The following is a 16,183-nucleotide window of genomic DNA, read 5'->3' on the forward strand; positions in this document are numbered from 1 at the left end:
TAATGACACCAAGTTTGGTTTCATCTGTGCAATTTTAACATTAAGAGTACATAACATTTTTTATTTATTTAAAAATATGGTTAACATATATTTTTCATTTTCCCAGTCTCCCTTTTTTTAAGGGGCCCAATATTTCCTTCTGAACTTGGGACCTCAACTGACCTTAATCTGTCTCTGTCTCTAGTACAAATAATCTACCACTGGGAAAAAATGTTTAGAAGTTAAATAATATTTTTGATTTTTCAGAATGAAGAAACCCTCATTAAAATGGAATTGATCTGGAAGGGGTAACACTAGGTTTGAGCCTCTCAACCCTGATCACAGGCACAGTTACTACCTCAGTGCCAGGATTTTACTCCAGCAGATAGGGGTGGAATTTGAGCATTGGTAATTTTTTTTTCTTGGTTTAAAACAGAAATTTATTTTCTCACAGTTCTAGATGCAGGAAAATCAAGATCAAAGTAGATGTCTGTTGGCAGTGTCTCCTTTGGTGGTTCTAAGGGAGAACTGATCCTTGTCTCTTCCAGCTAATATTGGCTAGAGGTGTTCCTTGGCTTGTGTCTACATAGCTCCAGCCTCTGCCTTTAAGTTTGCGTGGCCTTTTCCTCCATGTGTTTAATCCCCTTCTACCTTTATTTTAGAAAGGCACCTGTCATTGGATTTAGAGTCTGTCTGAATAATCCAAGAAGATATCATCTCTGGATCATTAATATCTGCAAAGACCTTTTTTTCTATATAAGGTTTTATTCATAGGTACTATGGACTGAATCATGTTCCCACAACCCCAAATTCAATGTTGAAACCATAACCTCCAATGAGATAGTATTTGAAGATGGCGCTTGAAAGGTAATTATGCTTAGATGAGATAATGAGGTGGAATCTTCCCAATGGGTTTAGTGCTCTTATAAGAAGAGACACCGGAGAGCTTGTTTCTTCTTTCTCTCTCCATCATGTGAAGACGCAGCAAGAAAACAGCCATCTGCAAGCCAAGAAGAGGGTTATTGCCAGATAATAAATCTACTGGCACTTTTATTAAAAACTTCTAGCCTCTAAGACTGTGAGAAAGAAAGTCTGTTGTTTAAGACACCCAGTCTATAGTAATTTGTTCCGGTTGGTAGCCAATGAAAACAGAAGATTGTAGGAAGTTAGGATATAGACATATATATTGGGGGCCACTATTCAAGCCCCTAAAAATGGTATCAATTAAAGGTCTGATAACATTTTTCACTTCTCCCGGCCAGGATTACATAATAGAAAAAATAAACTTCAGCAGACTTTTTTCCTTTCTTCCTTACAATTAAACACTTAGATCTTGGTATTTTTAAAACTCCATGTGAGATTTTAATTCACAGCTGAATTGAAACACATGATTGGATAGTGAGATTAGATTATCATAAATCAGAAACCCTTTCAATGAAACAGACCATTAAGAGTCTCAGGTTTAGCCAGAATAATAGATAAAAACCTCATTGTGGGGTTTGCAGACATCAAATTATTAAGCAGATCTGTTTTATATGTTATAAAGCACATGTAGCAATATCATGGTGTATAGGTCCTAGTTTCTTTTTACTATAGGCTATTTGTAGCCAGGGATATTCTATTGAGGGCATTTAAGAGATAATGTCTGTTTCTCCTAATAAGGATCTATTTATCTGGAGGTTTAATTGATATGAGAATTAAGTAATTTCACCTGCCTTCCTCTTCCTCCCTCATCCACTCTTCTTGTCAGTCACCATGTTCTTTTCATCTGCTTTCTTTTCTTTCCCCCACTGGTACCCCTTCCTTCCTTCAACCTCTCCCGTTCTTCCCCCACTCCCCTGGGTCACACAGAGGTTGTTGACTGCTTTAATTCTTTGCTCCCATTGACCATGGTTAAAATCTTGTGATTTAGTGGGAATTGGTAGCTTGCCAGAGAGTTATTAAATACTAGCAAAAAAGATGCAGATAAAGGGATACACTGGGAAACATTGCCTTTATCAGTCTCGTTTAAGGCTATCATTCATGTAACAGACATTTATGGATCACTCATTGTGTGCTAATGACACTAGAGATCTTGGGATGACAAAGACACAGTTCTTAATGTGTAGACAGACAACAACTAAGTAAGAAAATATATAAAAAATTAACCGTGATAAAAACTATGGAAGGTTTAAAAGGACAGTGAAAAAAATAAGGAGAAACACTTGTATGGTACAGTCAAGAAAGGTTTCTCTGAGGAAGTGATGCTTGAACTAAGAACTGGAACATGAGAATAAACATATTACACAAAGGAATGAGAGAAGTGCCTCCTGGGCAGGGAAGGGAAAGGGACTTGTGTGTTCTTTCAGCAAGAGAAAGGACTAGAAGGAAGACTGACAGGAAGAGTGAATGAGTTGAAGGTAGAGAGGAAGGCAGCAGCCAGACTATGCAGGGACTTTTTAGCCAGGGCTCTGGGTTAAGATTTTGTTCTTCATAGCAATGGAAAGCTGCTGAGAATTATGAGGGATATGTAAGTGGGAAAATTGAAAGGAGTTCCTATTCCATTTCTCTTATGTAGGTCCAAATTAGTTGAGTACTTATCCTTTGACAGAAGGCACTTATCAGATATAATTATAGAAAAGCAAAGTTTCTTAGTTGATGGCTATGTCTGGTGCCATAGACTTTGCTTTGCAGGTCTAGAGCTGCTCCATGTGGTAGGGTTGGAGCTTGCATACCATATTGTAAAAGTGGGGTAGACATCAGAGATAGAAATGCTTGGTGTTGGGTAAGATTATGTACAAGAACTCTGAAAATGAGAGAATATTTTGACCTATGTCTTATAGCTTATTATACAAAGTAATAAAATGCATACAAAGGTTGAAAATATCTACCCTTTGGCCCTGGTCACTTGGTTCAATGGTAGAGCATTCACTTATTGTGCAGATGTCCCAGGTTCAATTTCCAGTCAGGGCACACAGGGGAAGTGACTATCTGCTTCTTCCCCCCCCCTTCTCCCTCCCTCTCTTCCCCTCCCACAGCCATGCCTTGATTGGCCCTAGGAACTGAGAATGGCTCTATGGAGCCTCTGCCTCAGGCACAAAATAACTCAGTTGTGAGCATGGCCCCAAATGAGCAGAGCATTGGCCCCAGATGGGGATTGCCAGGTTGGGTACATGCAGTAATCTGTCTGCCCATATTCCCTCCTCTCACTTGGCAAAGAAGACAATACATATATTCTTTCATAGGTAATGCAATACATTGGTTAAGTTATTTATTGTAGCCCAAGGGAAAAAAAAAGGATTACAGTAGACAAGCCAAAATAATTTACATAAAACACAATGGAAAGTGGCTGAGAAGAGGACAATTCTGGAAAATGATCCCTCCAGGAATGCTGCCAAGGTAAGTGGCAGTAGATATTGATTATATAGACCTGTCATGGTTTGGTTTAGCTGGTCATTCTGAAAATTGAATTGGATTTTTCTTCCTAAAATGATGTTTTTGAAACTGTGCCAAATGCAATCTCTCTTTCCACCCATTCTGGTTTGTGTCCACTCTTCAGACTTAATAGTGCTCAGACATTTATAATGTTGGTCACAGGAAAGTCCTTCTGCATGCCTGGAGCAAACTGATTATATTACATTATTTTACATGAAAAATTGCCTCACTTTGAAAATATTATATATTCTGAAATAAAGATATATAATATGAAATGCACTGTGGGAATAGATAAAGCACAGAGTAGAAGGAAAAAAAGCAAAACATGCAGCTGTATAAATAAGGTGACTGTATTCTTCATACCTGGAAACATTTGAGAGTAAAAGATGCTGCTACTAATTACACTTGTACAACAGGCTTAAACTAGATGTGGGAAAACTGGTATGAATATTTACTCTACAATAAGAGGAGATGTGAGAACCAGGGTAAAAGCAAAATGCTGGTGACAAGTAGATATTTGTATAAGGCAGAAGAATCAGAATGAGGCTTCAGAATAGGACATATGATGGTGGATTGTGGAAATATGGTAATTGAAAGCAACATACTCTGTGATAAAAATTTACCCCACATATTGAAGAAGACTAAGAAAAGGTCAAGTTTAACCTTCAATTCTATGCATAAATACAAAATATGTAAGTAACAGTTAAATGAAGAATAGATATTGTCCTGTGATATGGGAGAAATTAAATATGTCTAACTTTACCAAAAGATAAGTGACTACTATGAAACTTATAGATACAGTCTGATATGATTTGAGAAAATTTTCTGGATGACATATTATTTCAAGCAGGCTTGGAAAGATGGATCAGTCTTATGGAAAAAAAAGCAGATGTGAATGAAAGATAGTCCAAATATAGAATGGTGTGATGCAAAATGTATATAGTTAATAATTTAATTCAAACATATACATTAATGGGAGTTTCAGAAATAAGCTTTGAAAGATAGATTGTCCCCAATTCAGAGTAGCCCTAAGATTCAAAATGTACTGCTTGCTCATTGATGAGTCCTCACAAAATGTTGTATCTGATAACAATGCAAACTAAAGTTGGAGATTCATTGGCTGAATCCGAAACTGAAGACGTTCATAATAATAATCTGGAAAATTTTTACCCTCATATTCAATTTTATTAATTGAATTTCCTGCCACTTATTATGAGATAACATTAAACCATATGTTAGGTAAGGTTGTCACTTTTTCTTTTTAAGTGAGAGGAGGGGAAATAGAAAGACAGACACTTGCATGTGCCCCAACCAGTATCCACCTGGCAACCCTTGTCTGGAGCTAATTCTTGAACCAACTGAGTTATCCTCAGCACCTGAGGCTGATGCTTAGACCAACCGAGCCACTGGCTATGGAAAGGGAGGAGGGAGAGAAGGAGTAGAGGGAAGGGGAGAGAAGCAGATGGTCGCTTCTCATGTGTGACCTGACCAGGAATTGAACCCAGATGTCCATACACTGGGCTGATCTATCTACTGAGCCAACTGGCCAGGACCTAGGTTGCCCTTTACAGTGGTCTCTCATCTATTGAGGAGTTTAGGTTCCAGAACTCCCTGAAATAGGTTAAAACTCTTGAAGTAGTGACCTTATATTTATTTTAATATTTATATATATTTTAAGGCTTTATAAATCCTCCCCACCCTCTTGTAAACCTTTCCCATGCTATTATTAACCTTTCTCACACTTATTTTGCTTATTTTACCACAAAAATTTAAAATAATAAATATATAAAAATATCTATACACTGCAAAATTCTGTGATATAGTGAAAAATCTGCAATATAAAATAAGATATATACAATTAAAAAATCTGTGATACAGTGAGATCATGAAAAGTGAACTGCAATATGGCATGGGATGACTGAATTGTTGTCATTTGACATATGGATAAAATTGATGCAAGTATGACTCCTGTCATACTTCCTACAAGAATGATCATGCTCTCAAAATCTTGGCTTAAAATCCTGGCTTCCACTGGACCTTCCCTCTCCTAGCCTTCTGCCCTCTCAGTTCTGCACTGGTTTAGGTAGGAAACTCAGCCTCTTTCTCCTTATTTCCCCCTTAAAACAGTGTCCACAAAGCATCTTGGTTTGGAGTCTGTGAAAGCAGAGTCATGGATGAGCACAGATGTGCTTGAAATTGGAGATGGGCTATAGAATATGTGGAAAGCAACAGGCATGTATCTGCTGAAACTTACAAAATGGACCTGTCTTAGATTTGAAAGAGGTCACATTGCAAAACATTTAAGATATCAACTTAAAATTTAATATTAGCCTGACCAGGCGGTGGCGCAGTGGATAGAGCATCGGACTGGGACGTGGAGGATCCCGGTTCGAGACCCCGAGGTCGCCAGCTTGAGCGCAGGCTCATCTGGTTTGAGCAAGGCTCACCAGCTTGAGCCCAAGGTCACTGGCTGGAGCAAGGGGTCACTCGGTCTGCTGTAGCCCCACGGTCAAGGCACATATGAGAAATCAATCAATGAACAACTAAGGAGCAGCAACGAAGAATTGATGTTTCTCATCTCTCTCCCTTCCTATCTGTCTGTCCCTCTCTCTAACTCTCTCTCTCTGTCTCTGCCACAAAAATAAAATAAAAATTTAAAAAAATTAAAAAAAAATTTAATATTAGACATTCCTATTTCTGAAAGGCTTTTGACTATCCTGCATTTCTCATGAGACATCTTATTTTGTAGGTAAATTGCTCTTCCCAACCTGCTGCCTCATCCCTTAACTCCACATCTCTGTCGGGTTGTGTTGATTGGGGCTTTCTTATGACATTGTTTCTTGATTAGTCAGACAATCTACCTTTCTATCTCTAACTAGAATTTAGACTAACACTTGCATATTCAAAAACACATGTTAGTTCTTGTTGAAAGCACAGTCACCTACTTTTGTGTTACCCAGGAACATCAGAGAACAGACCATGATTTTCAAAGGTTAGTATTTTCTTATCCCATTTTTTTTTTCAGGAACAGCCACAGGTAGGTTGAATGGAGCAGTTTAGAAATATATTTTCCCTCTAATATGAATGATGCTTTCTACGCCCAGCCTATCAACAACCTAATGGCAGAAGTGCTCGTTTTAGTTTATTTTTTGTTTAAATTTTTATTTTATTTTATTTTTGTTTTATTGAGAGAGAGTGTGAGTGAGAGAGACAGGAGGGGAAAGTGAGGATGAGAAGCATTGACTCATACTTACTTTCACTATAGTTGTGCATAGACTATTTCTTCCTTGATCCTACTGAGCCAGTATATCCTTGCTCAAGGCAGTACTCATGGGCTTTATTTTTCATGCCAGTGACATTTGAGCTCAAGCTGAGAGTTTTGGGATCTGTGGACAATCAATCCCCTGCTCAAGCCAGCGACCCCATAATGACACGCCCTCGCTCAGTCAGAGCCAGAGACCCATGGGCTTTGAACCAGTGTGGGTCAATGCTTTATCCACTGTGCCACCACCGGTCAAGGCAGTATAGGTTGTAGTTTGTTTTTCTTTTGAAGCTCAGAGAAATAAAGTAACCTCCGGTTCATATAGGTAATGAGTGCCAGAGCTGGGATTCAGATCCACTTATGTTTCTTTGACAAAAAAACCCTATACTAAACATATAATTATCACACCATATTACCTTCTTAAAAATAATATCATGCTTATATTAATGGACCTATTAGCTTTTTCTCTCCTAGCTAGAACTGGTTGGAAAACACTTAGTTGAAGACAGAGAATTATAATTCTTAAATAAAACCAATCTAGGTAAATACCAAATTCAATACTTTGAGAATGAGGACAACTTTGTTTTTCATAGTTGATTTATCAATTGCTTTTACATCACTTGAGTATTGAATTCAGCTGCATTTTGCTTTTTAAAGAATTTGGGCAAATAGGCTAAAGAGAAAATTCAATAGGTTTCCTAAACTATAAAGGAGTCAGATCAAGGGTGTGTGCATTTAGGTCAAATATGCTCAGTGTCAAAAATAACATAGGAAGGAAAATGTCAATGTTATGTGTAAGCTTTAGCATAATTTGTCTTGAACTTACTTTGATAAAATTCAGACTAACGTTCTTCTAGTTTCCTTTCTTCAGTCGACTTTATATATCAAACCTCATAATTATGTAAATAACTACACATATATTCATATATTTATACATAGAGTAGTCATGTATTGAATGAGTTTACATTTCTTTGAATGCTTTCTGTTGTCAAAAAACAGTTTTCATGACAAAAAATATATACAAAATTTTAAACTTTAAATAAAATTTTGTTTTATTTCTGCATCACTGTAGTTTAGTATATAAATTTATGTTTGAGAAGCAAAATAATAAAATATACCATACAGAATATATATTTATATTTAGAACATAGATGTAAGAAAAGAAAATATGGTATCATTATTATTATTATATAATTCAGGATTTCAGAATTGTCTTTAATCTTTTGTTTTATCCTGTAGTACCCATGTGCTTAGTAAAGAACTTAAAAAAGAAAGGCATTGGTTATTCATATAGTTGTTAATATGAATCTTAATGTCTTTCAGTTATGTTTGTCCATATGTGTGTCTTTGATTATTAGTCTATTTAGTTGGTAAATCTAGTTTTATAAATGAGCACCTTTCCATATGTGTGTATATGGGTGTAATTTCTGAGAGAATTCTTTAAAATACTCTGATCCAGAGTCTTTGAAATTAAGTCCTGAAGGAAAAAGTCCTTGCTTTTAGAAATTATTTCAGAGTCTGACATTCTAAAGTCAACCTCTATTTTCTCCAAAGTAATTGTGTCGATGCTGAGGTGTCATTGGAAAAAAAATAGGTTTGGTCTCCCAGAAATTCAGTTTAATAATTGCCATTCCTGTCATTCTAGGGACAATAATGCATTTAGTTTTTCCTGCAAAAAGGTTAAGGACATTGTTATATTATCAAAAGTAGCACTTTAAAAATTGCACAAAATGATACATGTTCTGTTGAAGGCATTTTATCAATGACTATTGATTCAACCTAGAATCCAGATTTAATAATGATTGTTTTTGCTAAGTATGTGTCACAGTAAAGTCCCTGAGCCAGCAATCTTCAAATGAGTAGAGTGTAACTGCAGTGACACCAGATCTTAAGATGACCCCTTGAGATTTTTAGGTTATCAAATATACTTATTTAAATCAACAAAAGTTAAATTGGTAACTCATTTTTGGTTATCTTTAAATTTTACTATTATGAGGATGAATATTAGTTTAATGAACATTAACTTTTTCTTAGATTTTGACTGGAATGTGTTTTCTTGATCATTAGAAGAATGTGCTTGATTTTCAAATTATGTAATTAATAATTTAATCAAGAAGTGTAAAAAGATTGAGAAATTTGGAGTAATTTTTTGACATTCTTTGTGCTTTAATTTTTAATGTTGTATATTAATTGTATAAAATATTTTATTAACTTAGAATTTCCATATAAAACTTTTAATTTATGAAAGAATACCAAAATAACAGAGCAATTAAAATTAATCAGGTATGAATTTATTAGGTCCTGTTGTTTGTTTAATTGCTTAATTTTATAGTATTTCACAGCTCCATTTTTAAATAAATTTGCCATATTATCTAAAATCTCCTTTCAGATATCACCATAATCTAATTCTTAATTTTAAATTTAGGATTAATTAATTAATCATACAGTATCTCAGCTAATTGAGTGGTGTCTCATATTTTTAAAAAATAAACCAGTTGGAGGATAGAATTAGAAAATATATGACTATTGATTAGTTTTTAGTTTGATGTTTCACATGTCACTGGAATTTCTTCATTTTCTAAAATTATTTTATGGCCTATGAGTACCTATTTAATGTTTATTTATTTCATTAAACAAAAGAGAGATTTATTGGCTTTTGTGTTTTATTAATATTATTAAAATTTCTACTGAGGAATAATTTATAGTCTCCAAAGATAAAGTTTGATAAATTTTACTAAATTTATAGAACTGTGCAATCATCATTAAATTTCAATTTTAGAACATTTCTATCATTTCCCTAAAGTTTCTTCCATTTGTTGGTCCTCGCTCTTATTCTTCCCCAACAACCACAAATTTGCTTTATGTTTCTATGGTTTTTATGTTTTCCAGAAATTTCTTATAAATAACTCCTCATATAGTTATTCTACTGAGCATATAGTGGTATGTATGGTTTTATTTTACATTTTCTAATAATAATGTTAAACTTCTTTTTATGTGCATATTTAAATTTATGTATCTTCTTTGGTGAAATGTTTATTCAGGTCTTTTGACCTTTTCTAAATCAATTTGTCATTTTATTATTGAACTATAAGAATTCTTTATGTGTTTTGTATAACACCCTTTACCAAATGTATGTTTTGCATATATTTTCTTGTAGTCTGTAGCTTGTCTTCATTTTTTTTTTTTTTTTGTATTTTCCGACGTTAGAAGCAGGGAGGCAGTCACACAGACTCCTGCATGCGCCTGACCAGGATCCACCCAGCATGGCCACTAAGGGGCGATGCTCTGCCCATATGAGGCATTGCTCCATTGCAACTGGAGCCCTTCTAGTGCCTGTGGCAGAGGCCACAGAGCCATCCTCAGTGCCCCGGTGAACTTTGCTCCAATGGAGTCTTGGCTGCAGAAGGGGAAGAGAGAGATAAGGAGGAAGGAGAGGGGAAAGGGTGGAGAAGCATTTTGGGCACTTCTCCTGTGTGCACTGATCGGGAATCAAACCGGGGACTTCCACATGCCAGGCCCACGCTCTACCACTGTGCCAACTGGCCAGGACCATCTTCATTTTCTTAACATTAACTTTTGAAACACAAAAGTTGTCAATTTTGATGAACCCAATTATCAATTTTTATTTTTTGGGGGGATCAGAGTATTTAACATTCATTGGCTACAATTACTTTTGTTTCTATCCCTGGATCTACAACACTTCAAACTTTCTTCACCTATGCAGTGCGTACAAGAGCATTCATGACATTTGTCTTGGTTGACTATTTTCTTCCGTTTACATGGCTAATAAGCACTCTGTGACTAAACCAATGTTATGTAGGTTAATATGTAGGATTCTATTCTTGCATCCTTATCCATTGGCCTCTTTCCATTGACTCCTAGAAAGTAAACTATTTCTTTGATTTCTACATTCTTGGTTGAGTTAGCTTAGAAGTCTTAAGAAATTAAAATATATATTTTTTTATTATTAGGGTTACATTATGGCTAGGTAAGGACATATTTTCTTGGTCTTAGCCACCTATTTTCCAAAGAATAATATGTAATTGAGATTCATAGAAATGTGCTTTACCAAAAGATTTGTTCATAGAATAAATTCATTTGATGTCATGATAGATGGAAATATTGTTAGTTGGATAAAATTATATCATCGAACTGCAATGGTTGGTACTTCTATATTTCATGCTTATTGTTTTAATAAAAATGGTATTTTATCTCTATGACTCATTAGTGTATCTATTTAAAAATTATTTAAAACCCAACTCACAGTTGACAGTTTGCTTTTATTACAGAAATAATAACAAGAAAGATTAAATATGTTAGCAAACTGATACACGTAAAAATACTATGATGTTTGTTTAAAAGATTTATTCTTCAAATTTTCAAAGTCTTTACAAATGTGTCTATTACAAAAAATATAAATAGCCTCTGAGTCTCAGAGACAGTCCTATAGAATATTATGTGCATCAAAAAACATGAAAGTTAATAACTCTAATCTAATGCAGAAATATGAATAAAGTATTGTTTAATGCCTTACTAATCTACCAAGGGATTTTTCTATTCTTGTACATATTTTTTCCCTATAGATAATAACTAAAAAATTATTATAATTCCATACTATTTTTCAGTAATTACTTAGCCTTTAATATTTGGTTACAAATATTTTAATGAACTTTCAACTTCACATACATTCTCTTCATTTTTCAGCATCATGAAAATGTACAAATAGCAGAGTGTAAAATAAAGAAAAAAGATGCAAATTTTTTGAAAAATATTTAATAAATAAAACAAAACAAAAAGTCCTTTAAAATAATAATTAAAAATTTTCTTTTTTAAAATCTACAATAATAAAAATGAAAACTCATGGCTAAAGCTAATAAATATTTCTATTTATATACATAGAATAAAAAATATATTCTATCTGCTTTCCAGGCTGCTGCCTATATTTCTGCAATGGCAAAATTTATAATGTAATTTCCTTGCTTTAAATTGCCACTTGTTACTGATTGAATGCTAGATAAAAATCTAAGTTTATTCTCCATATGTAGTTTTTATTTATTCTCTTATTCTTTATTTTTATTGCTACTATCATCTCCTGAGCAACAACTTATAGTTGATGATTTTTAAATTCAACTAGACTTACTGGTTATCTATAATGTAGAAGGTTTTAAGATCTGAAGATAACAAGATTATTAAAGTTTACTTTTAGCCTTCAAAGATTCAAAAACCCCACCGTCTAGTGAGGACATATCATCATCTTCATCTTCATCCTCATTATCATCTTTTTTTTTATTTATTTATTCATTTTTAGAGAGGAGAGAGACAGAGGAGAGAGAGACAGAGAGAGAGAAGGGGGGAGGAGCTGGAAGCATCAACTCCCATATGTGCCTTGACCAGGCAGGCCCAGGGTTTCGAACCGGCGACCTCAGCATTTCCAAGTCAACGCTTTATCCACTGCGCCACCACAGGTCAGGCCAACTCATTATCATCTTGATAACTATCCTTTCCTGTTTATAAGGGGCAGAGGTTCTGCAGTGGGCTTTTCCATGTATGGACTCAACTTTTAGTGTAACCTGTAAGGTAGATATATATAGCCCTACTTTAAAGGTGAAGAAATGGAAGTTCAGGAGTGTTAAACAAATTTTACACAGTAGACAAAGTCACATGTTGTATGTCTGGAATTTCAACTGGTATCCATTTTTGCAATTGTCTTCATGTTACTTCTCTTATAGCAAGAGTATAGGAAACTGAATAGGTAGTTGAGAGTAACACCATGGGGGTGAATGGATTAGGTTTTGATTCACAGAGGAGGAATCACTTCCACTGAATTTAGAAGGATGACTGTGACTCTGGCAGGTAAACAAGAAGTGGAGAGAAGATTATTTCAGTTATTTTCATAATTACAAACAATACAGCTCAGCATTGAAGAAACAAAGGACATTACAAAGGCACAGATAGCATTTTACAGGCTATGGTTTGCAGTGTGTGTGTGTGTGTGTGTGTGTTAGAATATCAATATAAAACATAGTGTGTGATTTATCAGTATGCATTTTTTTCTGAGGTTTCAGCAATCAGTTCCCTAGAAAGAAATTTAATTTGACAATCCTTTGTTTTCAAATAAGAAAATATTGTTGAAAACATAATCAGATGTCATAGTAACACTTACGTTATTAAAATCTTATAACACACATTTTTATTAGAAATTATTATTAAAATTGATATTTTGAACCTAAAAGATTGACATTGATCATGGGGTATTTTAGGGTTTTAATTTTGATTCTTATTGGTAGTCTATTTCTTAACTTTAGGCGATGCTATTGGCTAACTGAGAAGAGTTAATACTTTTCAAATGAATTTCTATACAATTCTATTCTCTGTGTGGATAATTGTTATAGGTTTGCTTCTTAATGTTTTCAGTATTTTCTAAACAATACTTTTTTTATCTTCATATGTGTTTTAAGTCTCTTCTGAATAATGGCTGGTTACTTATATCCTCCAAATGTTTCAATCTTTCAACCTAAGCGTCTACTGTTGTGTTAGATGCTCCATATATGTGCTTCCTTTTTATATCCTACGTGTAGGCCACTGCTTGTCTTGTATAAGCAGTGTCAATGTGGAGGTCACAACTCCTTCTAAAATCTGCATTAGGATGATTGACATAAACTAGGCGCTAAATTTCATTTCGGGTAAGAGGAAAACCATTTTACTCTAAAAATGCATTATTATTTAGAATATCAAAGATTATCAAGATTACCATTTAGAAATTAAGAAATCATTGTGGAGTAGGAGAGAAACTAAAAAAGTTTTATCATTGATTGATAGGCATTTAATATTTATTTTCTTTTCCCCTTTATATAACAGTAGTTTGGTTATTTTTTTAATGCAGTCATTATGATAATTATAAACTTGAACTGTAATATAGACACACAACATATCTTGAAAATCACTTGTTAATATTAGAAATTTTAAAAAATATTTTTAAATCTTGTTTTGGTAGTTAAAAAATATATTAATTTACTAGTAGAAAAAAATGGAGGCCTTATGTGATGTTATAGAAGCCCTGCCGGCCCTGGCCGGTTGGCTCAGCGGAAGAGCGTTGGCCTGGCGTGCGGGGGACACGGGTTCGATTCCCAGCCAGGGCACATAGGAGAAGCGCCCATTTGCTTCTTCACTCCCTCCCCCTCCTTCCTCTCTGTCTCTCTCTTCCCCTCCTGCAGCCAAGGCTCCATTGGAGCAAAGATGGCCAGGGCGCTGGGGATGGCTCCTTGACTTCTGCCCCAGGCGCTAGAGTGGCTCTGGTCGCGGCAGAGCGATGCCCCGGAGGGGCAGAGCATCGCCCCCTGGTGGGCAGAGCGTAGCCCCTGGTGGGCGTGCCGGGTGGATCCCCGTCAGGCGCATGCGGGAGTCTGTCTGACTGTCTCTCCCGGTTTCCAGCTTCAGAAAAATACAAAAAAAAAAAAAAAAAAAATAGAAGCCCTGCCGGTGAGTTGTTTCTGTGAAGGAGAAGACCCAGGACTTTGACGTTTAAAATAAGAAGCTCTATTTAGATTTATAGCAAACTGGCTGAACTATTTCATTATAATTATAATCATTCTTAGATGTAAACTTAAAGTATTTTAATAAAGATATTTTCTAACTAAGTTTTACCAACTGTCTAAATGTTTTATTAAGGCTAAAATTAGGTAATTTTTCCTGGACTGTAACCACAACCTCCTTTTTTGATTGCCCCTAATTCCATTACAAAAATGAATATGTTACGACTATCACACACCTTTTTTTGCCACTCTATCAAAGCATTATATATTTGTCTATATCTGTAATTTCATTATTTCTAATTTTATTCCTTTATTTAAATTCTTTAAAGAGTTTTAATAAAGTTGTTTCTTGAATTTCATTTAAAAATTTTTTTTTAATCTTTTACAATATAGATATAATTAATTTTATTTCTTAAATTGTAACAGTTTTCTAACTGACAGTAGTAATGAATACATAGGGTTTTTTCCTACTCTTAAATTGGACTTTGGAAATGAAGGCAGAATACTGGAGACTCAATATTGTCTGCTAGAACTAAATCACTTGTTTGGAAAGAGTGAAGAGCCCTGTCACTAATAAATATTCTTTATAGTCATGACATTTTAAAGGTATAAGCAGTTATTTAAAACTAGAGAGTCAACTTAGAGCAACATATTTTCAACCTCATCTATTGTTATTTATTGAATGTCCACTGAGCCAGTGACCTGTGATCAGTATATTTCACAGGCTATCATGGGAAGATTTACCAGTCAACTTTAAATCCCTCAGTTTGGATGATTAAAACTTCCAAAATGGCTTTAAATTTCTAGCTCCATTTTTATATCAGGGACAAATTTTATTTGCAATAATGATGAAATAGACAATGTTGATGGGTCTTTTTTTTTAAGGAAATAATAATAGCAGATGATTTCAGATAAGTAAGAAGAGACTTTACTTGGCATTTTGGATTTTTTAATAAAAAATGAGTGCAATAAAATGGCAATATATGCAAAAATATTTCAATCTACTTTTAAATTCTTAAGCCTGCATACCACACAAATACAATGTCATGGAATTTTTAGAACTGAGCAGCTATGTTACCTTAAGATTTTAAAACCTCTTTTGCTCTGGGATGCACAGTGTTGAAGTTCACTGAGTAAGGAACTTGCAGAAATGGGATGAGAAAGCAAAATACATCGTCTTTAATCAATGTAAAAATCTAGGTGAGAATATAAATGACTAAGTGAAATAAAGTAGATTTTTTTGTCTAGGGAAATTAAGAACAGAAGTAATTATAGTTATTTGAAAACTATAAGTTTAGTTTTGGCAAGAGAGAGAGAGAGAGAGAGAACACATATCCCTGATCTTTCAAAATCCATATAGAATTAGGCAATTCATGAGGAGTTCATAAGTCACTGGAAACTTTCAATATCCTTTCTTCCAGAATTTGGTTCCTGATGCTTTTTCTTATACATGCAACATGTTTTTAAGCAAAGAGCAAAAGAAGCTCTTTTATCTGACTTTCTGAAATTATGTACCCGTTCTTTATTCTTCCTCTTTACTTAAATTTATGAAAAGAATGAGCCTCAGACTTTGAAATGCCTTCTAAAATAGAAACAAAGATCAAGGAAGGCTACATTTGGCAAAGGTGGGTGGATAGGAGAATGTAGAGATATATAGCAGCACACAACGTCTGGTCAGTTTTGTAACCATCTCCTTCTGAATGACATAGTAACCTTTTTTTTTGGCTATTCATCAGCTGAAAGTCGACAGATGAGCTTCTGTGGAAGAATAACTGAAGAAAGTCTTTGGAGAGGATGTGAGAGTTGAGAGAAGTGGTTTTATGGATGTGAATATCTATCAAGAGCCAAGAGCAAAGAAGAGAAGTGAAACCAATAGAAAAGGAAGAAATTGTCTTTAAATAATATGTTTTCAATCCTTGTAGTTTTTGTAAAATCAATGTTATAGGTGTTCTGGAAAAATGGAATCAAACTAATAGATTCATGACTTATGACAAGA

This window comes from Saccopteryx leptura, chromosome 4 (assembly GCF_036850995.1).
Source record: "Saccopteryx leptura isolate mSacLep1 chromosome 4, mSacLep1_pri_phased_curated, whole genome shotgun sequence".
Taxonomy (NCBI): domain Eukaryota; kingdom Metazoa; phylum Chordata; class Mammalia; order Chiroptera; family Emballonuridae; genus Saccopteryx; species Saccopteryx leptura.